Here is a 26,465-nt window from a genome sequence, read left to right on the forward strand (position 1 = left end):
GGTGGAAGGTACCGGAGGATCAGGGCCCTAATCTCTTTATCCTAGTCAATTCATGACGTGCCTTGGACAAATTGCCAAGCCGCGGCCCACTCCCGCTGAGCCCGCAGAGGGCTAAGCCATGCTGTGAATGGAACATATGGCCCTTCTGACAGCACTTAGGCTGTAATCAAGTCTCAGCATGACAGAAGGATATCTTTTAGATCCATTATATACAGACTTCAGCTCAACCGTTCCTGTTTGTGGCTCTGTCTTTTATAAACTAGGAAGGATTTTCAGTTCGATAAGCAGGATGCACATCCCCGTGCATTATGGTCTGAAACATGCTATGTGTTTATATTCACAGCTAGGCTCTGCAAGTGTGGCAGAGCAAGTTGTTAAGCCTCAGCTTTCTGCAAACACAGCATTACTCATAAGGGGCAGACCCTGCCAGCCCTTCTCGATGCAGGAGTCCACAGGTCACAATGAAAAGACAGCTTTGCTTGTGATAATATGAAAGTCACAGAGGTGCATACAAGACGAGGCCTTAAAGATGAAAAATCCAAGTAAAAATCCTTAGGTCACAGATATAGTCATACCTTTCCTGGCTGTTGGGAGAGAAGATGCTCAGAATTCAGCTTTATACACTGCTAAGCTGATCTGATGGCTGACTACTATAGAAGGCTCCCAAAAGCTTGTACAGGACTCTTAAAGACAACTAGCCATGAGGAAGGATGAAGGTCTTTTCCACACTGACTCACCTCCTGGCAGCTGGACATTAAAATGACCTGCCTTCTCCCTTCATGAAGGCTCTTAGGGTTCTAGTCGAAGTTCACGGGCAGTTTTGGTGAAGTTTCCTTTGGACGACAACCTGAAGCAGAGTGGAAAGGAGGTCCCAGATTTCTCCTCAGATCAGAGACAACTATAATGAATGTGCCAGGGCATTTGAAGGGATGTGACAAACCGTACTTCCAAGGCAGCTTGGTGTTCAGTCCAGATTGCCTCCAGTTTCCTCCACAGGATGGTGCAGCTTTGTACTGCTTTTTGCTGCGGGCTGTGACCAAATCCACAATGTAGCCTGTAAATAGTGTTTCCTTTCTAGTTCTTCTACGCAAGCCTGCGCTGGCAACGTAGTTCTCCAAAGTGCTCCTGAGAGTTTCAAAAGATGAAAGAAATTATGTCCTATCCAAACATACTAACAATGGCAATGATAACATGCAAGCAGATAAGGCTGTTGATTTAGTACAATAAACTGTCCACTCTGAGATATTTTCATTTGGTGATCTATCTTTACAAGGCAATCCAAATGGAAAAGAAAAATGTTTGTAATAAACTAAGGAGATCAGAAAGGAATAAAAAATACAAGGAAGAAATAAAACAACAGCAGAACTTTAGGGGATGAAATCAAAGAAAAAGATGCAGAGGGACAGTCCACACTGATGCCAGATGTCAGACAAATCTAAATGCAGTCATACCTGCGTGGTGCTCTCTGCCTACAGGTTGAAGTCAGACAGGACAAATTAGGCAGTGGTAAGCATTTTTAGAAAAAGGCATAAGTGTCTGAGAAAATAGTTTGGAGTGAGGAGCTGTGCTGGTTTTGGCTGGAATAGAGTTAATTTTCTTCACAGTAGCTAGTATGGGGCTATGTTTTGCATTTGTGCTGGAAACAGTGTTGATAACACAGGGATGTTTTCATTATTGCTGAGCAGCGCTTATACAGAGTCAAGGCCTTTTCTGCTCCTCACCCCACCCCACCAGCGAGTAGGCTGGGGGTGCACAAGAAGCTGGGAGGGGACAGAGCTGGGACAGCTGACCCCAACTGACCAAAGGGACATTCCATACCATATGATGTCATGCTCAGCCTGTAAAGCTGGGGGAAGAAGAAGGAAGGGGGGGACGTTCGGAGTGATGGCGTTTGTCTTCCTAAGTCACCGTTATGCATGGTGGAGCCCTGCTTTCCTGGAGATGGCTGAACACCTGCCTGCCCATGGGAAGGAGTGAATGAATTCCTTGCTTTTCTTTGCTTGCGTGTGTGGCTTTTGCTTTCCCTATTAAACTGTCTTTATCTCAACCCACAAGTTTTCTCACTTTTATCCTTTCAATTCTCTCCCCCATCCCACCAGGGGAGGAGTGAGTGAGTGGCTGTGTGGGGTTTAGTTGCCGGCTGGGATTAAACCACGACAGGAACTCAGAGGGAATTTCTGTTTCTGCAAGCCCTTGCTTCTGCTTTAGTAAGAACTATTTAGAGTGCTAGCCCTAACTAGAGCCTCACAGTAGAGATTATTCAATTAAGACGACTTTCTTGAACAAAACCAAGTGCTCTGTGACACAAAAATTAGTTGTGGCATGGTGTGTTTGCCCAAGGATGTCTTTTCAAACCTGGACTTGAGCTAGCAATAGTAGGTGCTGCAAGAAGCTAAGAGAAGATCCCAAGAGGCCTGGGAAGATCACAAGAAACTCTCCCACAGCTTCTGTGGCTGCAGGACATAATGCAAAATGGAAGTGATTCTTGCTCATTGGTGACTGATGCAACAGACGTAGATTTTGACCACACCAGATAGGGGTGATGAAATGTATCGCTAGTGCTTCCGGGCTCAGGCCTGTTCCTCTCCTTGCCCACCGAATATGATCTTATGGAGAAGGTGAATGCACAGGCCAGGGGAGGAGGCACAACTGCCATATAACCTATATATCTATCCTAGCTTTCTGCACGCCTCTAATGAAGATTGCCCTAGCACTCCAGGGGAAAGAGCAAGTGCATAAAGCCACATTACCCAGCAAAATGGGAACAGGGACACTAATCTGGTTTTTGTGTGGTGATCACAAATGACAGAGCTGACCTTTCATGAACTGTAGTTATGGGCAGGTCTGCAGAGCCTAAAATTGGATTGGACAGCATGTCTGCTCAAGCTAACAATGCTGCTGGTACTTGTCAGTGGCCATGTCACTCCTGCTCTTGTAACCTGTGAACATAAACTTTGGTCTGGGGAAATTTAGTGACCATCAGAGAGACAACGTCATAAAGCTTCACCAATATAAGATGAGTGCTGGTGACTTTTGATCTGTTGAGATCTTTCGGGGCAACCCTGTCTCAGTGAAAATGCTGTGACATGAAGTCATCGATAGAGTTATGTAGCTGAGGACTAACTATATCAAAGAGGGACCTGAGTTTTTGTAGAAAGATCAGAACTTGGAAGAAGTGCTTAAAAACAGAGGGTTGTTTCTATATTTGAAAATTCATATTTTACCTAATACAGTGATGTTGAGGAAGTGGGAACTGATGTGATGTCAAAAGGTTGAAGGAAAAACATGTCCCACATTGTATGTGAACCAAAAGCTATTTCTACCAAAAGGGGGAAAAAAACCCAAGGGGGGGGGGGGGAGAAAAAGAAAGAAAAAAGAACAAGCTATTAAGAAAAAATGCCTGGAAGGAAATAATTTACAGAACTTTGAAACTATTTTCTGCTAGGCAGTAAGTTTCTACTTGTGAATTAGTCCCATTTTTTATTACAAGGCAGTACCTTTCCCTACAATGCTCTAATACAAACTGCAAAATGTATATCTCATTGTAAACTTTCCAAGAATGCAGTCTTTGAAACTACCTTCAGCTTCATAGGGGTTATATATGATGGGTTCCAAACCTCCAGAATGGATTTGAAGAAGCTCTTATTCAGCAACCCACAGCTAAAGCAGCAGAGGACACATCAGTGAAGTTTGTCTGCATTCATCTGCTGGCAGAACAGTATCAGGAGTCAGCAAATGCTTTTAAGAAACCTGTTTGGGCTTTAGAGAAAACAATGAGGGGCAAGGAGTTCAGAGGCTGGATTCCTATCCCTGCTTCTGAGAACTGCCTGGAATGGTAAGCCTACAAATCACTGATCCTGACTTGATTAAGATGTCTTTTTGCAACTGTCTCCAACTATTCTATGACAGATGCAACTGTCACAAGTTTTTGCTGATTTATGGATTAACTCTTTCATCCCTCAGCAGGGTAATTATCTCCATACAGTACATCTGGATGTAAAAAAAAAATTCATTATCTATCAGACCTGGAACACATCAGGTATGGTCGTCTCAATATCATTGCCATGTCTGCTTTTGATCACGTGATGACTTACACATTTTCTTAACATGATAAAACAAGTAAAAAACAAAGTCAAGATATTTATATTCCCCAGTTAAAAATGTGGCTTGGCTTAATTTTCTCAACATTGCCTGCTAGTATTGTGAAAAGTTTCTTCTCCAGGTTGGCATCACTACACTAGCAGAACCATTATGAGATATAGTTATGCCAATGTAAATTTGTTTTTGCTGGCTTTGCTTATAACGTTTAGAAAGCCAGTGGGGAAAAAACAAACAAGCAAGCAAAAACTAGCTGTTGGTGGATGCCATATTTTTGCTAGAGCTAGATGAATGTAGATGAGCCTTTGAAAGAAATCTTACAAAAAAGGCGTATGAATATGTTTTCACTCTGGAACAGAAAGCAATATTCCCATCCATTCTAATTCTGCAAAGGTATAATGCTTCAGGAGAAAAGACCATGAGTTCTATAAAATTCTTTTCCTTGTGTGGCTGAGCAAATTTAGGCCTAAAAATGTTTCCAATAATAAAGTATTTGGAAATTATACGGAATACTTTTATATATTATGTAATTTAAAATCTCTGTTTTCATGAAACAGTTAGTCCTAATAAATGCTTCCTTGGGAAGACAAGTATCTTCATTCCCTTGCTACATTTTGCAGAACAGGGAGGTGACACGTGATACCAGGTTGATTTGAGATCACTGTTCTGGAATTCCTCACTGGTGCATCTACATTAATTCCTCTAGACCATGCTGATTTTCCCCACACCCATACATTTAGTAAGATTCCCATTTGTGATCCTCCCTCCTACCCATTCCACCCAAAGGTAGATTTGTATTTGTATCCTTTTTGAAAAGGCATATCTGTGTCCTGGTTTTGGCTGGGGTAGAGTTAATTTTCTTCATAGTAGCTAGTGTGGGGCTATGTTTTGGATTTGTGCTGAAAACAGTGTTGATAACACAGGGATGTTTTTGTTATTGCTGAGCAGTGCTTACACAGAGTCAAGGCCTTTTCTGCTCCTCACCCCACCCCACCAGTGAGTAGGCTGGGGGTGCACAAGAAGCTGGGAGGGGACACGGCTGGGACAGCTGACCCCAACTGACCAAAGGGCTGTTCCATACCATATGACGCCATGCTCAGCATATAAAGCTGGGGAAGAAGAAGGAAGGGGGGGACATTCAGAGTGATGGCGATCTGTCTTCCCAAGTCACCGTTACGCGTGATGGAGCCCTGCTTTGCTGGAGATGGCTGAACACCTGCCTGCCCATGGGAAGGAGTGAATGAATTCCTTGCTTTTCTTTGCTTGCGTGTGTGGCTTTTGCTTTCCCTATTAAAGTGTCTTTATCTCAACCCACGAGTTTTCTCACTTTTACTCTTCCGATTCTCTCCCCCATCCCACCACGGGGGAATGAGCGAGCAGCTGTGTGGTGCTTAGTTGCTGGCTGGGATTAAACTATGACAGTCCTTTTTGGCACCAAACGTGGGGCTCGAAGGGTTCAAGATAATGACAGGTTTGACTGGAATGTACTAGATCAAATTTATAGTTGTTATTGCTGTTTAGCTGTTAATTGGCAGTCTCCTGTGCTTGCCATGGGGCTTGCTTGCCTTACTGTATATTAGAGTCTACTGTTCAGTAGTGGCTGCTTTTTGCTTTTGCTGCTTGCCGTGCTGCTGTACTGCTGATCATCTGACTCTGCTGTGCCTGGGAACATTTTGATAACAGCAATGGCCATGCGCCTGGGCTGGCAGATGGCCAGGGCATCGCTGCTGTTTCTCTGCTGCTGTACTGGACAGAGTGGATCTCCAGTGTGAACTCGAGTCGAAGGGACTGTGACCTGTGGATGAGTCCAAGTAGGGGCAGGACACCCTCAAGTGTCTGGGGCTGTGGATAAGATCACACCAGAGCAACTACATCTCAAAGTGTCTGCGGCCATGGCTATGTCTGTGCTGCAGCAGGTATACCTCTGAAGGGATTGTGGCCCAAGGATAAGTCCACACTGGAGAAGGTACACCTCGAAGCTTCTGAGGCTGTGGGTAAGTCCACACTGCAGCAGGTACACCTTGAAGCATCAGTGGCTGTGGATAAGTCCATGCTGAAGCAGGTACACCTTGAAGCATCAGTGACTGTGCATGAGGTCATGCTGGAGCACCCCAAAGCGTGCGGCCATGGATAAGGCCATGAAAGAGCAGGTACGCCCCTGGAGGGACTGCAGCCATGGGTAAGGCCATGTTGGAACAGGTTGACTTCTGAAGGGACTGTGGCTGTGGGTAAGGCCACGCTGGAGCAGGTACATCTCTGAAGGCATTGTGGCCCATGGAGAAGGCCACGCTGGAACAAGTGCACCTCAAAGTGACTGTGGCTGTGGATAAATCTGTAGTATACCCCTGGAGAGACCGTGGTGCATAGATAAGGCTCCACTTGGAGCAGGTACACCCCTAAGCGACTGCAGTCTGTGGATAAGTCCAAGCTGGAGCAGAGGCAAGGGGAGGAGTTCATTGCAATGTTAAACCCAATGGTCTGGTCCAAAGGGACCAGGGGTGGAGATTGTAATGGAAATACCTTTAAATTGTTGTAACCCATGATTTGAGTTGCATGTTCTAGGAATTACTATAGCAGGAACCACCTGAATCAATGGAGGAAGAGCCTCACAAGAACCAGTGCAAGTGCAGCAGTGGCCTGACCTGAGCTGGCTTTGGTGCCCAATAACTCCACGGAACACACCACCTCTCCTGTCCTGAGTGACTACCATAAGAGATGAAGCCCAAAGACATGGACTAAGTGAACTCGAAGGACATGTTGTGGACATTTGTGGGCATTTATGGACATTTTACAGACATTTCACAAGGGTGGTCCATAGGTCCATAGACAATACACAGAATGATATCTGTGTATTGTACCAAAGGATGGGAAGGGGGGTGGTGGTTAATGAGGTTGTATTGGATAGTGTGGGACCTGAGCATGACGTAAATGGTATGGAATAAGGGGTGGAGAATGTGCTGGTTTTGGCTGGGATAGAGTTAATTTTCTTCATAGTAGCTAGTATGGGGCTATGTTTTGCATTTGTGCTGAAAACAGCATTGATAATACAGGGATGTTTTTGTTATTGCTGAGCAGTGCTTACACAGAGTCAAGGCTTTTTCTGCTTCTCACTCCACCCCACCAGCGAGTAGGCTGGGGGTGCACAAGAATTTGGGAGGAAACACAGCTAGGACAGCTGACCCCAACTGACCAAAGGGCTATTCCATACCATATGACATCATGCTCAGCATGTAAAGCTGGGGAAGAAGAAGGAAGAGGGGGACGTTTGGAGTGATGGCGTTTGTCTTCCTGAGTAACCGTTATGCATGATGGAGCCCTGCTTTCCTGGAGATGGCTGAACACCTGCCTGCCCATGGGAAGGAGTGAATGACTTGCGCCAGGGGAGGTTTAGACTGGATATTAGGAAATTTTTCTTCACCGAGAGGGTTATCAAGCATTGGAACAGGCTGCCCAGGGAAGTGGTTGAGTCGCCATCCCTGGAGGTATTTAAAGGACGTTTGGATGAGGTGCTTAGAGACATGGTGTAGTGGTGGTTTTGGCAGTGTTAGGTTTATGGTTGGACTCGATGATCTTAAAGGTCTTTTCCAACCTATATGATTCTGTGATTCTGTGATTCTGTGATTCTGTGAATTCCTTGCTTTGCTTTCCTTACGTGCGCAGCTTCTGCTTTCCCTATTAAATTGTCTTTATCTCAACCCACAAGTTTTCTCACTTTTACCTTTTGATTCTCTCCCCCATCCCATCAGAGAGGCACTGAGCGAGTGGCTGTGTGGGGTTTAGTTGCTGGCTGGGGTTAAACCACGACAATGTGCCATACAGCCCAAGAGAAACATGGGAAAGAGTTGAGCTGCTTGCAACAGGTAAAAATGTTCTCCTTTCTCTGGCTGTCCTCTTCATCTCTATTAAATTATTAAATATTTTAGTCCTAAATTTGTAAAATAATCTCTTGTTTATGTTTTCCCCTTGGAGATGAAAATTCCACCTATTTGTCACTGGAAATGTGTCACTCAGCTAATTTTGTCATGGTTTCAGTAGGCTGAGATCAGCAAAATTAAGCCACTTTTATTTGCATGTTTCCAATACATTTCTACAGGAAAAGAAGGAGTATGTTGCATTAAGTAGGAGTTTTATTTTTGTAACATTTTTTTCTCTCATTATCGATTCAGTGGTTAATTTTACATGCAGAGGTGTTGATGCGCTGAAATGCAATTCATCTTCCTGGAGTTTAGCTGCCACATTTGAAATAAATGCCCTGGGAATTGTTAACTTTTTTGGCTGCATAAAACATGGGTCTTAGTGTACACTTTATGGACTGATGTGCTAATTTTTATTAGTTTGGATGAAAGAAGATAGTTTGGCGTGTGGCCTCTGTAGTTGAGCCATGTTATTTTAAGTTTAAGAGAAGACAAAGATTGTGCCTCATTTTTATATAAGTCTGGTCATCTAGTAGTGTGTTATGGTGCTAGATGGAGTGAAAGCAGAACGTAATCTTGAGGTATTTGGGAAGAAACGTCTGCATTTTGGATGATTAGTCTACTCTCTGTAAAACCCATATTTGAAGTAGCACTGGATAAGAAATACTTTGTTTACTTATGAATATTTTCAAGATACGCAGAAATTGCTGACAATGAAATATGATGAAAAGTCATTCTTTAAGAACTGTCCACGAAACAAAAATTGTGAGTTGTGAAGTAATGTGTGATAGTTTGGATCAATTATATAATTTTGTTTTGACAATTTCAACCTGTTTCAATTTGATTTCTTAGAAATATTTTACTGTTTCTACCCTAAGTTCTCTTCTGAACTGAAAAATATTTTGACCTCAAAATTGGAACTAGCTTTTGAATAAGAAAACAACATGTCATATTTTAATATATATTTTTTATTAGAAATGTTGCTTGATTGGAATTGATACTATGCTGTAGCTTTTCAGATGAAAAAAAAATCATTAAAAATTCCCAGTTCCTTCTATTATCCCTTACTCCTGCTACTACGAGGGAGCCATAGGCAGTCACTAGGAACAAGGGCCTTCCTGCCTAATTTATAAATGTTCTGCCAAATTCTTTTAAGTTAAAATCAGCCATGAGGAAGTATTACTTTTCCTCCTGAGATGATCCTTGCTGTGCCATCTGTAACTGAAGTTAAAAAAATGCAGCAAGTGGAGACAGAGTTCCTTCACTGCTTGGGCACATTACCCTTTCTGCATCATCTAAAAGTTGTCATTCTGCACTGTCTGACAGCACCATCTGGTTCAGAATATAATATCTCAGATATGGCCATTTCTAGAGCTAGATGTGCTGTCACCATATATAATGTGAGTGGGTTTTGCCTTTGTGCTGTATCTTCTGAAATTGTAATGCTGATGCTGTATCTTCAAATGGACAAAAACCCCAGACTGTTTAAACAGAAGCAATGAATAATTCACACCAGAAATAGAGAAAAGCAAACAAACAAAAGTCAATGGGCATCTCCTCATGTGCTGGGAAAGGAGAGGATACGCAGTATGGGCTGCTGTCATTTTCAGAGAGTTTAGAATAACCTTTGCCAGCTGTGGAAAACTCTTGGGAGCTCAGCTAGCAGTGGCAGATCGTTTAAAGGATCACTGGCTCCATACCATTCAACCACCCCTCCTTAATGTGTCAACCAGGAATATGCTATAGCACACAAAGATCTCTCTTTACAGGTGCAGTCTTCTGGGAATCATAATCACTGGATATAAGGCCAGTAGTTTTAGGTAGAATTGCACAGTGTGTTTCAGACTGGGCCAATCTTATCTTATTTCTTTAATTAGGAAAAAATATTTAGTACTCATAATAGCACTTCGTCCATTAGCAGGTGGGGAAACTTTACTCTGGGAGATGAATGGAGAAATTCAGTGGAACACTCAAACTGCCTTGCACCACTTTCTGACAAAAAGCATCCATAAATCTGATTTTATGTGGCGGTAGCAATAAGCTTTTGACTGCTTTGTCTCATTAGAGTTGTGGAAAGAAATTGGAATATGTTCCTAGCCTGGCAAACTAGGCCCTCTACCTGTAAATTATTAAACCTTATGTGTGTCAGGTGTGCTCAGAAAGGAATGAGCCACAGAACAGAGAGAAATAGAGGTTGCATTGTGAGGTGCAGGAACCAGAAGAGAGATCAGATGAAAATGATCATATTTTGGTTTGCTTCAGCTTTATTTGCTTAGTAAGAAGCATGGAACACCAAATCTAGCTATGACAGATCATGGTGACACAGGGAAAAAAAATGCACCGAGTGTACACACAGCTGAGTGAAATGTAGCATGGGTACTGACTAATATGGCATTGATTTTGAAGAAATACTCATAGATAGGGAGTCATGCTCAGTCCTAAGACATCATTTTTTCAGCGTACTGGAAATAGGAGAAGATGCTTGCCAGAACTATACAGACAAATATAGTCTGATGCGGATTTATGTGAGTAAATACTGGTTCTGCTGGCAGAGTGGATGCTCAGCAGCAATGAGTTTTCCACAGTGTTGCTGTATCCTAATGGCTTCACCTAGAATAACTCTTTTGGCAAGTGTCATTTGCTACCATGAGTTGCAGGAGCCCTAACCCACTCTTGATTTGTTGGGGGTGTCAAACTGACCCTGGCACCTCCATGCATCACAGAGCACCATGAACAACTCACCCTCGGGTTTTATTTGAAATTATTTTAGGCAATCAAAACCTGACTTGCCTGGGCTCCATGTTACACCTTTGACTGCATCTTTTCAGGTTGACTGAACGTGTGCTTTAGTACACAGTATGCGAGGAAAAAAATAAGAATCAAACAGTTAAACAAAAATAGTAGTTGTTAAATGTAAGCTATCTGAATAACTGTAGTTTCTGAGAAAAATGAAACAAATGTAAGTATCTGACATAAGATTGTATTGTATGCATTGGACAATGAAGGGCCTGGACTGTGATTGCTTCATAGCAGAAGTCTGAACAAGGATGTGCCCTTACATTGTTATCTTAAAGATACTCCAGAACAATGGCAGTCATGTACAAAGATATGAGTCTCTAAAGCATAATATCACAGATTTAGCCATTAAGTGCCATTGGGAGAGATGCTGTTACTCCTAGGAAAAGTGCCATTACCGCCCATAGATAAAACAGTAAAAATCTCCATTTATCTTCTACTTGGTGTTATTTAGCAATCAGTTTCTTTTCTACTTCAAAATCTAGAATAAATGAGGCACAGCTGGGGGATAGAATGTAAGGACTGGCTGTTCTGAAGCTTTTGGTAAGAGGCGTGGAAGAGGCAGCTTTAAACTGCATGGGAATCACACCGCTCGGGAGGGCACAGTTAGCTGGCCTAGTTTCTGGCAGAAAATGGAGGGTGTTTGTACTACATATACTTCACCACAATGTGTCAGCTCAAGTTTGAAGCTCTGTGGTTTGCTACAGTTTGCTACAGTTCCACATGCATTTTGTTTACTGAAGCAATAAAAACAAGACAAACTCTTGCCATTATAAAATTTTCATTGACACAACAAATGCAGAAATATTCCTTTAATATACCAGCATGCAATGATTTGTAACGATATGTGAGCACAGAAAGGATGACTGACCAGTGGCAGAGTGAACTCTAGCAGCGTGATTCATTCCAGACATTAAATCCTCATAGCTCTCCTGCATCCTCAAATCAAAACCCCGTGCTTTCCACATTGCTCACTAGACACCGAGAATAACATGATCATTTTGGAAGTTCAGTCTCGCCTGCAGGCAAGAACTTGTCCCGTCATAGCAGAAACAAAAGTAGCACAGCAGGACCTTCACTATTAGGAACAGCAGCAGGAATTGTCCTCTTGAAACAACAGCTCTCTTATGTGTGAGCTTAAATGTGGATATTTCATTTCTATGAATGTCACTCTCAACTGTCTCTATATCAGCCTAGATACATAATGAGCATAATAATTCCTGGCAACTAATGAGAAGTATTGTTCCAGAGAAAATATTCACAATTTGGAGACGTTTTACACAGTTACTATGAATAACGGGGAACAAGGAAATGAAACCATAATGATTTTTCCCAAATTAACCTTTTGATTACTTAAGTAACACCTCTGACAAGTGTATCATCTGAAGGGGTACCTTGTGTGATAGGAGAGACACTGCTGCTCAGTCAATGATCTGGGACTCTTCAGCTGTACTACCCCTTCCCTGTGCGCCCCCCTCCCGCCTCCAAGCTATTACTTGCAAGGATAAATATGCCAGTCCAAATAAAAAGACTATAATGGGTCAGAATGTGAATGAACATAAAATCTTATAAAATATAGCAACACAGTGATAACTTTTCTTAAAACACACGTTTCCTTAATGACAGAACTGTATCTGCCAGGGCCACAGAAACAAAACCAATTTGTTCAAAAAATTACATTTACACTGGTGGCATCTGGCTACCAGTGACTGGGTGCTTTATATAGAGATAGATAAATTAGCTAGATTAAATAGATAGATGTAGGATGTTTGGGCTGAATAGCCATGAACCCTTACTTAAGAGATTTATCCTATAAATTCTTGTGTGGCAGGTTACTTTGTACTGATGTCTTATAGCTACACAGGCTCTAAATCAAAGAACTATTGGCTTGCATGAAGGATGAGGCATGAATCATATTGTATTATAAAGAAACACATGATACCCAGTTGTTCATTTTTTTAATTTTCTACATGAGAAAAAAACCCTTCATTCTCTGACTTCAATTCTATAATGAATTGCAAAATGGCAGAAAGAGGTATAAAGATCTTTAGTCTTTGGCATTAAATAGGCTTTAGGGTCTTCCTGATGAACCATTAGTACCCGCAGGCTACATGCTGCCTCAGTGGGATTCTGGTGCACTCATTTGCTATACTACATTCAAGTATAGTAACCCTTGTGCAGCTTAAATGCAGCAACCACTCAGCAGGCAGTGGGATGAGCTGATCTGAGCCCAGTCATAAAGGAAAAAGAGAATATTAGAGGATTCAGGTCAGAAATCACAGTATTATGTACAGCAGCAGCCTATCTGCTGTTTGAAGCAATTACTTTCATGAATTTAAAAATGATGACACTCTAAACACAAAGATGAGTAGGGAAAAGAAGAACAGTTGTGGAACAGTAACAACAAAGTCCAGGCATGAGATCTTTGGAAGGAATGCTATGGAATATTTGTTAAACGCTGTAGAACATTTGATGTTCATTCCCCCTTTGTTCTTCCTGTGGTAAACATAGGTTTTGCAGGTTTTGGCCCTCTGCACTTTATATATTGGGACAGGGTGTTGTGAATCTTTGGTGATTCACAGCCTGTTGCTCTGGACCGGTGCGAGGGTGAGGACAGGCTTGCCTGTGAGGACAGAGGACGGCCCACGTTGCCCTCAGGTTATGCCTCCCAACATTGTGCTCTTGTGCTCAGTCTCTAGACCTTGTCCAATCTGCCAGCTTGTCCCATGGCCACGACCCCCGCCCCTTTCGCTGTCACGCAGGCAAGTTTTGCCCTGAACTTGTGCTTATAACCTCACCACCTCAGGTGTTTTGCTGCTAATTGTATTTTGCACTTACCCAGACAGAAACAATGCTCAAGGAAGTGTCTCATCTGTGGAACCCAATGATTCCCCCCATCCAGTGCTTTTGCAGCCCTCAGGTAAAGCTTTCCCCTTACAGTAAAATATTTCTCAGTAATATAGGCATAACTAGCTGGAACAGCTAGGACATAATGTGTGAATGAAATGTATTTTAGTTTATTATTTAGGATCTACAAGACTGCCCCATAAAATTATATTTTTAAATTAATATTTGCAAGCAAGTTGCTCTCTTTCCTTGAAACACACTTTATTCATTCTTTCCTCCATTATTCTCAGATGGAAAATATGCTGATTATTTCATAAATGATTCATTGCTTACATCAAATTATTAAATATATTTGCTTCTGTCCTTTGCTTCTGTCCTATAGCTAAACTGCATATATGAGTTCCTAATTTTCAGAATAATCTTTTAGTTTGTGAATTTGTGTTATTTGCATTGATGTATTTTGGACATTCAATCCTTTATTCAGTAAAGCCTCTTAAAGAACATTGCAAACATTTGCTAATTAAGCATCATAACAGTCTTAAGCCCACAAAATTAGCAATATGTAATTAATTGAGTGAGCTGTCACTCATTATTGAAAGCTTGATATGAAGCATAGCAGCCTTATAAAAGGATACGGTCGTATTACTGTCCGGCCCAGAAGAAAAAAAATTGTGTCTTGTTGAAACTGTGTTGGTAACCTGGGTAATAGAACTAGGCACAAAAACTGCATTTGGGAAGGATAGTGGGGCTGACTTCACCGTTCACTCAAATATGACTGTGTAGTCTTACATCTTGTCCAAAAGACAATAAACTTCTATTCTCTTTTATCCACATGCTAACTTGGAGTGACATTATCTGAATGTTGTAATGATGCTGATAAAGGTAGTTTCCACATGCTTCAAGAGCACCCAGTTATTCTTTCAGTTATGACCTTAGGTGGCCATGATAAATGGAGGCGAAGTCATCTTCAAGATTCAGTGAGATTAAATAATCTAACTGAAAAATACTGTTAAAATTGGAGATGAGTGACATGAATGCCAGATTTTCAGGGGTGTAAATTTCAGTCAGTTCACTGAGGCTGGTGGGACTTATTTTGTTTTTATTTCTCACCTATCTCCCTTTTTAATATATACATAATCAGTCTGTATGATCCAAACACTGTTACTCTGGGTGATTAGTAACAGCATACAGTAGAGTAACATATTAGATATACATAGGTTAGAAATGTGTTCCTCCTTGAGGAAAACATTTTCATCAGTTCCTTTGCATTTCTCATATATTTCTCATCAACTTTAAAAGCATGAAGAATGTGTCACATAATATATTACATATTTTCTCTGTTCAGTTATCAAGATCTTGATATGTTACTTACCATTTTTTTTTTAAATTTATTTTAAAGATGGCATTAAAATTCACAGCTGTTTCAAAAGGAACATAAAATCCACTGAAAGGACAGATTTACAGAATTTTAAAGCAAATTTCAAATGTTCAGCTGTCATCATACCATCCGTTGCAATGAGTATAAATAACTTCCCTTTAATATATGAAGAATCGGGAGGCGAAAAGAAAAAGATATTTGCATTGCAAGAAAACTCCAGGTGCTCCTAGAGTTATTTGGGACATTTTCCAGTTGACAATATGGAAATACTGTCACTCAGGCCAGAAAGCTTGTTGCTATGGGGACACAATAGCAGCATCATTTGACAACTTGGCAGTTGTTAGAGTTGGCAGAGAGAAACTCTGAGAGAGGGGCTGTTGCATGATTTCAGGTGGGTGTGCACTAGGGGTGGATGGTTAGCAAGAAAAAACACTGAGAAATTCTTTCAATCTTACAATTTCTCCTTCACGTATGTTTTTGTTGGGCTTTTTGCTGGGGTTTTTTTGTTGTTGTTTTCTGGTTTTGGTTTTTTTTTTTTTTTTTTTTTTGTACAATATACCTGCTTAGAAGCTTAACATCTTTGAAACAAGAAGGAGAGAAGACCCATATTCAGACATCAACTAGCTATGCATCCATCCTGGTATGGATATATACTGAGCTGCAAAAAATTATGCAAGAGCTGGCAAAGAGATAAAGCTGCAGAAAAAGCCAGTATGATTTTGGCTGTTGCCTCTGAGGAGTCATATCACAAACCAAGAAGATTATAGTTCCTCTGTAGTTCAGATGTGACGATAGTTAGAATATTATAGTAACTGCAGCTCAGTACATAGAAAGTCAGAGATTAACTAGGGAGAATTTAAAAACAGGTAGCAGTAATTATCGAAAACTGGAGACTGGTTTATAAAGATGAAAGAACTAACACTGTTTAAGTTGGCTGAATGTCACATAAGATGCATGTCACTAGTTCGCTAATATTTCAAGAGTCTGAACATCAAAGCAGTTAAGGAAATACTTAGTCAAATAATAGTATTCTTGGAAGAAATTGGGGTGGAACTGAGAAAATAAAATCCAGACTAGATATAAGGGAAAGGATCCTACTGCTGAGTCTATTACATTACAGAACAATTACAGTTTCTGAGGAAGAGTATTCTTCACCCGGAATGTCCCAAGTGACATTGGACAGTGCATGTGCATTAGGCAGAAATTGTGCACTGTGTGGCAGCTGAGAATTATAAGAATCTTTCTATTTCTAATACTGGGAGGGGGTGAACAAAATCTGGTGACTGTATTGGAGTGCTTTTCTAGCTGAAATAAATAAAAGCAATAAGGATTGAAAAATCATTCTGTGGCAGTGCATGAAGAATTGGAAATGTGCTATATTTGAGTAATGCTCTTACATCCACAAAAACCTCTGGGTTCCGATGCTGCAAGAAGATGTAGGGTGAGAAACAGTGTCCCGACTCAGTCATAGATGCGGAACAGTGAAGTTTCCTAAATTGCAGTGTGGTCTAAATATATTAATGGGTGTGGGATTATATTATTGAGGGTGTTTGGGAAGGTTTTCTGTTCTTTAATATTTTTTCAGGGGAATAATATCTTCTCTGTTTCCACCAGAAGAAAGGAACAAAGTGGTGAATGTTTTCTATGCTGTTATGGTACAATATAAATATTAAATGTGATCATAGTTTTTAATCTTCGTTCCTACAGGCAAACTGCCTCTGTTTCCCTTCTGGTCTCTTATGATCATGCCACCCAGACTGTTTCCCTTCCCTGCGCAAATCAAAATCAATTAAAAATATCCCCACAGGACTTGATTTTCAGAGAACCTACATATCCACACCTCTAACTGAAGTCAATGATAGCTACAGGCATGTGGCATCTCTGAAACTCAGGCTCTATAGAGCTAAATAAAGAAAAACATATGGATGTTGTAGGTAATATACCATGGGAGAAATCTCTAAATAGGCTCTGAAATAATGAAGCTACATGTTTTATGCTATAGTCCAACTTGCAATCACCAGGCCATGTCACCACAGGGGAAAAAATGGATATGGAGAGTTATTGAACATTGCCAATTTTTGCTGTGGATCAGCTTGAAGTTATTTAGCACAGATGTTTCTGTAATTGTGACACACTGGGAAAATCCACATGCTCAATAGCCCTCAAACTTGCACTTCCATCTGTGCAGTGTGATGGTCTACAGTTACTGCACACGGCTGCAATATAAAACATACAAGAATACTGTCTGGCTTAAGATCTGCTAAAAGATTTTTCTTAGAACCATCTGCCCTTTTTATCTACCTGTCTCCCTATGGCTCTGTGCTTAGTTGTAGTACAATTATAAGACAGTAAAATATATGTCTAGCAAAAATAAGAGTGTGTAAAGAACTGTGCAAAATTTAACAGCGTGGTTAGAAAGCTCTCATGATGTGAAATGGTTGATAGGAATTTAACAGTATACTGTTAAATCCAGCAGTATTTCTATTTATATTCCTAGGTCAGTTATGAGCCATATTAGTAGCAACTGAAAGATAGGATTCTTATGATTATATTCCAAAAAGAGCATGATTTGACCCACAGCAGTGAAAACCTGAGTTCTGGAAAACATCTCCTCATCCTAATACCTTCTTAGCCTTTGATCACATTCCAAAAAGTACAGGGAAAAAACCCCGCCTCTTCTGATTTAACAAACATTTTGGAATCAAAACAGTGTGTACCAATCCAGAAAATTAGAGAGGAAGACTTCCACTACCTTTGAAATTTAAATAGGCTTGAGTGTTAATTATTCATAACTTATTTGTTCAGTTCAGGCTCAGGCTACAAAGAAAAAAGAAGGTAATCTTTCCAAATTTAGGCATATGCAACTCAGTGCAGAAAGACAGAAGTTGTTGTTGGTGCTAACCAGGCAGGGTGAAAGCTCTGCTGTCATATACTTTTTCCCTATGTTGCTGCTGTTGCGGGTCCCATTATCTACCCCTACCTAGAGAGAAAGTGGAAGTGTTACCCCAGCCCCTGACTTTATAGCCCTGGTAGCAGGGTGGGCTTGTCATTTAACTTTTTCTCTACGGTGAGCTGCTGCTTCTGTTCTGCAACCCTTCCTTGCGATCTCCCAATCCAGTTTGCTTCTACAGCTGGTTTTTGAACTGGGAAGTACAACAGTGTCTACAAGAGGACACTGTAAAATGTTTCCCATCATGCAGCCGTGCTAAATAATGCAAGATAATTGCTGGGTTCTTGCATTTAACAAGAACCCTTCAGACTTTGAGAGATTAAGGAAAATTATCTCACTTCTAAAACAGACTGTAATCTCATACAATTGTCTGGAACGCTCATTGAGTTATGTCCTATAGAAACCTTGAATATTAACGTGAGTGTTTAGACTTTTGCTAGAAATGCCATGGGATCTGGAATTGTCCGAACCTCTATTTTACATCTTCCTTTCTTTCCTTCCAGACTTTTGCTCTGGGACCTCAACTTCATCATGATCTGAAGGAAATAGCTAACTGTACATCAGTGTTGCAGAACCAGCGGTTTCTGGGATGTGTTTTGTCCAGCTCCTGAATCAAACTATTTTTGTTTATTTAGGTTTATAGATGGTAGAGCTGCAGGTAGATGCACAGTGTGTAGTCATCCAGCACTACTGCACATCTGTTACTGTATTTACATAACATTTTCTTTCTCTCAAAAAGACAGAAAAGTGCTTGTGCCATAATACATAATATTAAGGCACTACCTTCCCTGGCTGCAAGAGTAACTTTCTACCTAAAGTGCATCAAAGGAATCTAATACACAGATATCTTGAGGAATTCCCTGCAACAGGAATCACTAAATTTTGTATGCCAAATCTAAAACCTCCACAAAATCTGTGAGGATGAAGAATGCCATATTCTCCATTTTCATATCCTTGCCCTTATGATATTTTCAAGGTTAAATTCATGATGTCAGGCCTCCTTTTTCCTTTTCCCTTAGTTTTTTTTTTTTTTTTCCGCCTTTCTTTCTTTCTTTGCCTTTTTGGAATGACTTTGGGGAGCCCTTAACAATATATGTCAAAATATAAGGGCTGCACTGCATTGTGAACTGTTTCTCTGCTGACTCATCTGCCACAGCTAATCAAGACTTTTTGGTCTACATACTGCAACATTTTAAACCTTTTAGCAGTAAAGAAATGCTCTTTGCTCAAAAGCTTTTAAATTATAGCACATGGTGGGTGGCTGATAAGAATTTTTTTTCTAAAATGGAAACTCTTTTCTTGTTATTGCTATCTGGTCTCCTGTTCTATTTATCAAGTCACAAGGTTTCTGGTGTCTATTAACATTTTTCTGAGCTGGGGAAATTGTTTCCTATTTAGGCAGCCTCGCACATTTTCAGGTTGATTTCAACTGCACCTGTTAATGACACACAAGCCTAGGTTATTCTTTCCTTGTCCCACCACCACATGGGAAGAGAAACACAGGTCCTAAGTCTGCATGCTTTGGGAATGAAGTTTGGGGACAGGAAAGATTACTTGGGTTTTGTTGGGTGCAACACATTCAGTTCAGTATAGCTCCTCAGGTGCTCTGGCAAGGAGACAAAAGACCAGAGCTTCCAGGATTTTCCAGACTTTATGCTCTCCCTGTTGCCTGTTCTGAGTTGTCTGTATTGTTCTCTTCTGTCTGAAGCAGACAGCAACTACTGTCCACTCCAGCAGGTTCCACAGGGAACTTGCATGACTCGGACTCACTAATGTTCCTCACCATTTTAGCGACTAGGGAAAAAAGCACAGTTTGCAAAGGAAGAATCTGTGCAGCTTGATGAACGGTGCAGCCTCTGTATGTTGTTCCTAAAGCAGAGCTCAAACACTGTGTCACTACTTTCTGGTCTCAGCAGTTTTCCTTTTCATCCAGTTAGTATCACTAGCCATCTCCTTCTTCCCAGATGAAACAAGATTAATATCTTTTCCTTTGGGTTCCACAGAAACTCAGATAGAAGCAGAAATTAACTTTATTTAGGACCTATATTGAGTAAGCTCCCCATTTTGCACTGATATTTACCCATGCATTTTTCAGTACAAAACTTTGACACTTCATCACCAATTAGTTTTTCCATTTTGGGGCTCACAAAAGTAAACCATGTAATACAGAGCTGATGTAAGGATGTTATAGAGATATATGTGGTAAGAAATATACCGCACAATGACTCAAGATTTTTTTTAAAGGATCTAATCTTTGTTTCTGATTTTGTGCTTACAAAAAAATTAAAATGGTAATTTTACAGACATAGAGTATTTAAATTCCTATATGGTCTAATACATCCTTTTTACTAAAGCTATATTTGTATAGAAGCTATAGCTTTAATAGCTTTTTGTTTGATTGCAAAATAATTATTAAAAATCTCAAGACATTTTCACAATGGTGGGGAAGTCCAGATGATTTGCAAATAAATAAGAATATCAGGTAATCTTGTTCTTCACAGAGATTTTTCATGGTGGGACACTGATGAAAATGGTGAAATTGGCACACTATAAATTTAAAAGTTCAATAAACTCACAGTAAGGATCAGGTTTTTGTTTTCTTGAAAAAGGTTATAGATGGTACAGTACAAGTAGACTTTAAAATGTTCTTATCCAGTGAATTACATAGATTGTGTGCTACTACTTAATGACGATGTATCTTTATGGCACAGCTGCCTCTTTTCTCTCCATAAATTCCTACAATAAGAACTCTGCAAAGGTAGAGATACCTCTTTTTTATTTTGGAGGTATGATGTATTTCTGGCTGGTGTCTCTGCTCCACAGTACTATAGTCCAATTTACTTCAGTGGCCAGGAATCATGAAATCCTAGGACCAGAAAAGAACTTCAAGAAATCATCTCATCCTTTTTGTTTGTTTAACTGTTATTTAAAGCAAATGCCATCCTTTGGTCTTCTCTACTTTGAATTAAACAACTCATTTCCTTTAGTCTTTCCCCATAGACCATATTTTTAAACCTCTGATCTTTCTTTTTCTTTTTTTTTTTTTTTTCCTAGACTCTCTGCATTGATCTATGAGTTTATTGAAGTGTAGTGTCCAGGACTAGACACAATAGTCCATCTAAGGCCATAGCGTTGAATAAAACATTGAACAGAGCAGAGGGATTACTTCACATTTCCTTCCAGTCATACTCTTTCTTATACCTCCTGCTGTACATACTCTGAGGCATTTGCCTTTTTCACAACAGCATGACACTGTTGACTCATGTTCACTTTGTGACCCCTTACAACCCCTCATTTATTTTTTTTATAGAACTGTTTATAGCCAGTTATTCCTTATCCTGTATTTATGCAGTTAATTAATCCTGACTAAGTATGGCATCTTGCATTTACCAGTACTGAATGTTGTATAATTTTCTGTCTATATCTCTGATTTATTAAGATCATCTTGAATTCTGCCCTTGTCCCCTAACATTCCTTTGGTCCCTCCCAGCAAACAGTATCTGTAAATTTAATAAGCCTGCTCTCTATTCCTTTCAGGTCATTAATGAAAATATTGGATAGTACCAAACCCAGAAGAGATAGACCATTAGAATTTGTCCTGCTATGCCTGTATTTCTGACGAAAAAGAAACCAAGGACACAAGTCTATTGTCCTAACATACACATATAAAAGTTGGCTAATGACTGACAAAATTATTTTATTATAGCAGTTAAAGATTTTGTTGTAATTTGAATTCAAAACAAGGACAACAAATATTTCTCCAAAAAGGAATGTGCATTTGTGTAGCGAAAAGATTAGTTTTCTAATTTCTCTCTGCCTATATGTGCTTTTTTAGAGTTGCCACAGATTTCAACTGAGACCTCAAAAATCCTACTATCAAAAATGATGTTGAAATGTATAAAATTTTGTGAAACATTCTGGCATCAATAAAATGTTATTTAAAAAAAAAGTTTATTTTAAAAGGTGCCAAGCAGCTGTAATATCTGTAGCTGAACTACTGATTAGCAAAACTTTAGACTAGTTACCAAAAAGTGCAATGTTACCCAACAAAATGAGATGAAATTGGAAAGAGGAAAAGTGGATTGATTTCAAGGAAATCTTTCTGACAATAAAATCAATGGATCTGAGGTCTCAAGGGAAGATGTGGAAACTTCTTCATGTCCCTGCCCATGGCAGGAGGGTTGGACTAGATGATCTCTAAAGGTCCCTTCCAACCCAAACCATTCTGTGATTCTATGATTCTATGAACTTCAGTGCTCAGAATTTTTCAGCCTTAAGTGGGCAAGTATCCCACAGGGACCAGTTCTCCCCGACAGGCAAATGAGCCCATCTGAGGTCACCCAGAGAATTAACGCAGACACCTCACAAGTCTCTAGCTGCTAGTGCCAAGGAGTACATGATCTCCATTAGGCACTGCAAAGGAGGAAAGGGAGTCACTTCTCCTGAGCTCACTATAGTTCAGTGCTTAAAATTGTCTACAAGGCTTAGTACACTGTGGGGTTTGTTTTTCTTTTTTTTACTGGTTTCACAATGTTAGGAATTTAAAGCAATGGTACTTTTTTGTTTCTTTGAGATAGTCTAGTTCTTATTATAGCATGCTTATTATAAACCCTGACAGAGAGAGAAAAATCTTTATTATTTAATTTTAAAATAAAATAATTCCTCTTTGTTTAAAAAAAAAAAAAAAGAGTAATGAATACCATAGCAGTGACTGTAGCTTGAAGAATCTACTTTGAACATGTGAAGGAATAGAAAGGAAATGAGATTTTTTCATAAATGTCTGTTACAGGTTGTTTTCAATTTTTCTCTTTATTTACTCCATGCAGCCAACTGCCCTACTCTTCCTACTCTTTATATGCTATTTTATATGGATAGTAATAAAGTGCAAGAGAGAGAACAAACCGCATGTGACAGATGGTAAAGGCACACTTAATGTGCTATTGGGAAAAGTATTACAGAAATGAGGACTATTCAGGAGCATACAGTGAAAAGTAGTGCATTACACATAGGAGGACAAAGTTTTTCTGAATTGAGGAAGTGTGAATTTAGCCTAGCTTCAGATTAGCCATGGTCCCAGAGTCACTAATGAGCGTTAGCACTGTGCTAATCTCTAGAGGGAGGTCTTGCAGGGTTAAGGATCTGGAGCTAGAGACTGGGAAGAAGGTGGTGTACTATGAGAAATACATGCCACTGACCTATTTCCCAGCCATCTCCCTCCCTAGCTGCAGAAAATCTGGCAGTCAGATATATTCGTCAGTTTTGGCACAGTTCCTCCTCAAACAAAGGATGACATCCATGTCTCTAAATTGAAGACACATGGATCTGATGGATGTACCACTCAGTGGATAAGGAATTGGCTGGATGGTCACACTCAAAGAGTTTCAGTCAATGGCTTGATATCCAAGTGGAGACCAGTGATGAGTGACATTCCTCAAGGGCTGGTATTCAGACCGGCGCTGTTTAACATCTTTGTCGGCAACACGGACAGTGGGATTGAGTGCACCCTCAGCAAGTTTGCTGATGACATAAAGCTGTGTGGTGTGGTGAACACACTGGAGGGAAGGGATGCCATCCAGAAGGACCTTGACAGGCTTGAGAGGTGGGCCTGTGCAAACCTCATGAAGTTCAACAAGGCCAAGTGCAAGGTCCTGCACTGGGGTCCCAAGGGGCAATCCCAAGCACAAATACAAGCTGGGCGGAGAATGGATTGGGAGCAGCCCTGAGGAGAAGGACTTGGGGGTGTTGATTGATGAGAAGCTCAACATGACCTGGCAATGTGCTCTTGCAGCCCAGAAAGCCAACCGTATCCTGGGCTGCATCAAGAGAAGCATGACCAGCAGGTCGAGGGAGGTGATTCTTCCCATTTGCTCTGCTCTTGTGAGAACCCACCTGGAGTACTGCGTTCAGCTCTGGGGCCCCCAACATAAGAACGACATGGACCTGTTGGATTGGTCCAGAGGAGGGCCACGAAGATGATCTGAGGGCTGGAGCACTTCTCCTATGAAGACAGGCTGAGAGAGTTGGGGTTGTTCAGCCCAGAGAAGAGAAGGCTCCGGAGAGACCTTACTGCAGCCTTCCAGTACCTGAGGGGGGCCTACAAGAAAGCTGGAGAGGGACTTTTTACAAGGGCATGTAGTGATAGGACAAGGGGTAATGGCTTTAAACTGAAAGACGGTAGATTTAGATTAGGTATAAGGAAGAAATTCTTCACTGTGAGGATGGTGAAGCACTGGAACAGGTTGTCCAGAGAAATTGTCCAGACGGATGCCCCATCCCTGGAATTGTTCAAGGCCAGGCTGGATGAGGCTTTGAGCAACCTGGTTTAGTGGAAGGTGTCTCTGCCCATGGCAGGGGAGTTGGACTACATGATCTTTAAGGTCCCTTCCAATACAGACTATCCTATGATTCTATGATTCTATGAAACCTCAGGACTCACCTTTAAGGAGGGAGACTGAGATCCCTGCCAGGTGGAGACAGATATTTTGGGTCAGGTCGAGGTTGCTGGGAACCGACACAGAGATGGTTTTCTCTGGTGGATGGACATCTACTCCTAGGCTCTACTTACGGACAGCAAGGAGAAATCCCTTGCTTTTCGTATCACTTTTGTGATTGACCAATCTGTGACTGAATGTCCTCTGTCATTGTGATACTGTGTTATTGTGTAAGGACAACTCAGCTCTGATTTTGACTTTTGTAGTTAAATTTGGTTTGGATGAAGGAGAAAACAAGAATATAAGTAGGGAAGCTAAGGAAAGTTTTCATCAGGAGGAATTAATATATAGGCTCTTGTGTTCATATTTGATTTGCCTGACATAAACAGCAAGTAATTTCCACTGAAATTGTGCTTGGATTAATTCATGACAATTTTATTTAATGTACATTTTTTTAAGTTATAAGGGAAATTCATACAAATTGAATCTGAATTTGTTCTCTTCCTTGACCTTTGCCTGTTTACATGATATACTTGTCAGAAAAGAGACTGTATTTTACTAAGTGTTTGTACACGGTAGGACAGAGTGGGTCTCTGATCTCAAGATGGACTTTAGACACTACTGTAATGCAAATAATAAAAAAAGTTTTTGCCAACAGAGAGCCTATATATATTTATATATCAGGATTTGTCTCCTGTTTTTTATTCTTTCCTTTAGAAGTTTAGAGTGTTCTTTGCTAGTCACTCAAGTACTAAATATTTAGCATCAATTCATATGAAAGTTGCTTTGATCTTCGTGTAAATAAACAGGCTCTCTTTCTCCCATAGGACTCTTTCTTGAAAATGATTTCTTTCAAGTAGTTTGTCGCATCTCTGTGAACATCGATACTGTTTCCTTCAGAACTTCAAACAAATATTTCCTGCACGTTTACAGGAGACATGTTAAATACTATAAATGGCAACCTGCCTTGCACCTGATTCAACAGTTAGAGAAAGGCTTGGGCAAGTGAGTGACACAGCCCAAGAATGTGACATTATGGCAGATAAGTGTCATATATGCAATGTTATAATAATGTTATAATAATGTTAACAATCACACACATGCTTATAATATATTTGTGTATATATGTACACAAATATGTATTTCTATAAATATATGTATTTATATACATTTACAGACATAAGAACTCTTTCCTTTCTGCAGATTGAATGTTTAAATACTGATAGTATAAACCTTGGAATTATATTTTGCATTTATTTACCAATCAATAAGGTTCCTGGAAAATCGAAATCACAACGATAACAACTCTAAAACTGTCATTCAAGTGCAGATCCCTTATGGACAGGAGGGTAAGCAAAGAGAAATGTAGCAAACTGGAAAGAGAGGGAGGATAGAAAGCCCACCAAGATGGAAGTTTATGTCTAAGAAAATTTCAGCAGAGTATCTGGTGCCCCTCCAAAACAGACTGTAATCTCTGAGGCCTCACCTGAAAGAAAAAAAAAAATCAATCCTGTCCTGCCCACCCAAAAAAAATCCCACCCAAAAACTCTATGGAACGCAGTTTGCTGCCCACGTCACAGAAGAATGCTTCGTACATTTTGGGGGGGATTTTACTCATGGAATCCACTCTTAAAATTTGTGTGCTCTTTTTACACAAGATTTTCACTGATATCATTTCACTGTAAAGTGCTCCTTATTTACTTTATTATTTATGTAACCATGTGACCAGAATCTGGTCTTTAGTGTCTAAAGTGTGATGTATTGGGCAGGAAGCCATGGATGAGTCTAACCCTAGAAGACATAGTTTCAAAATGTATTTTCTGCAGAACAACTAATTTGTTGAGACTCTGAGAAAGAACAAACGGTTCAAATGAGTGATTCTTTTCCCTAGCCATCTTCCTGGCACTAATTTGTATGATTGTCCTCTTCACCTTGTCATCAACACTGTAAATTTTGACTTACCAGGAGGCCATTTTGGAAGTTTTCCGTAGACCTCCTGCTTTCTTATAGAACAAACCAGCCATCTGTGAAGCCAATTTTCATAGTTTTAC

Source organism: Mycteria americana, chromosome 2 (genome assembly GCF_035582795.1).
Source record: "Mycteria americana isolate JAX WOST 10 ecotype Jacksonville Zoo and Gardens chromosome 2, USCA_MyAme_1.0, whole genome shotgun sequence".
In the NCBI taxonomy this organism is placed as follows: domain Eukaryota; kingdom Metazoa; phylum Chordata; class Aves; order Ciconiiformes; family Ciconiidae; genus Mycteria; species Mycteria americana.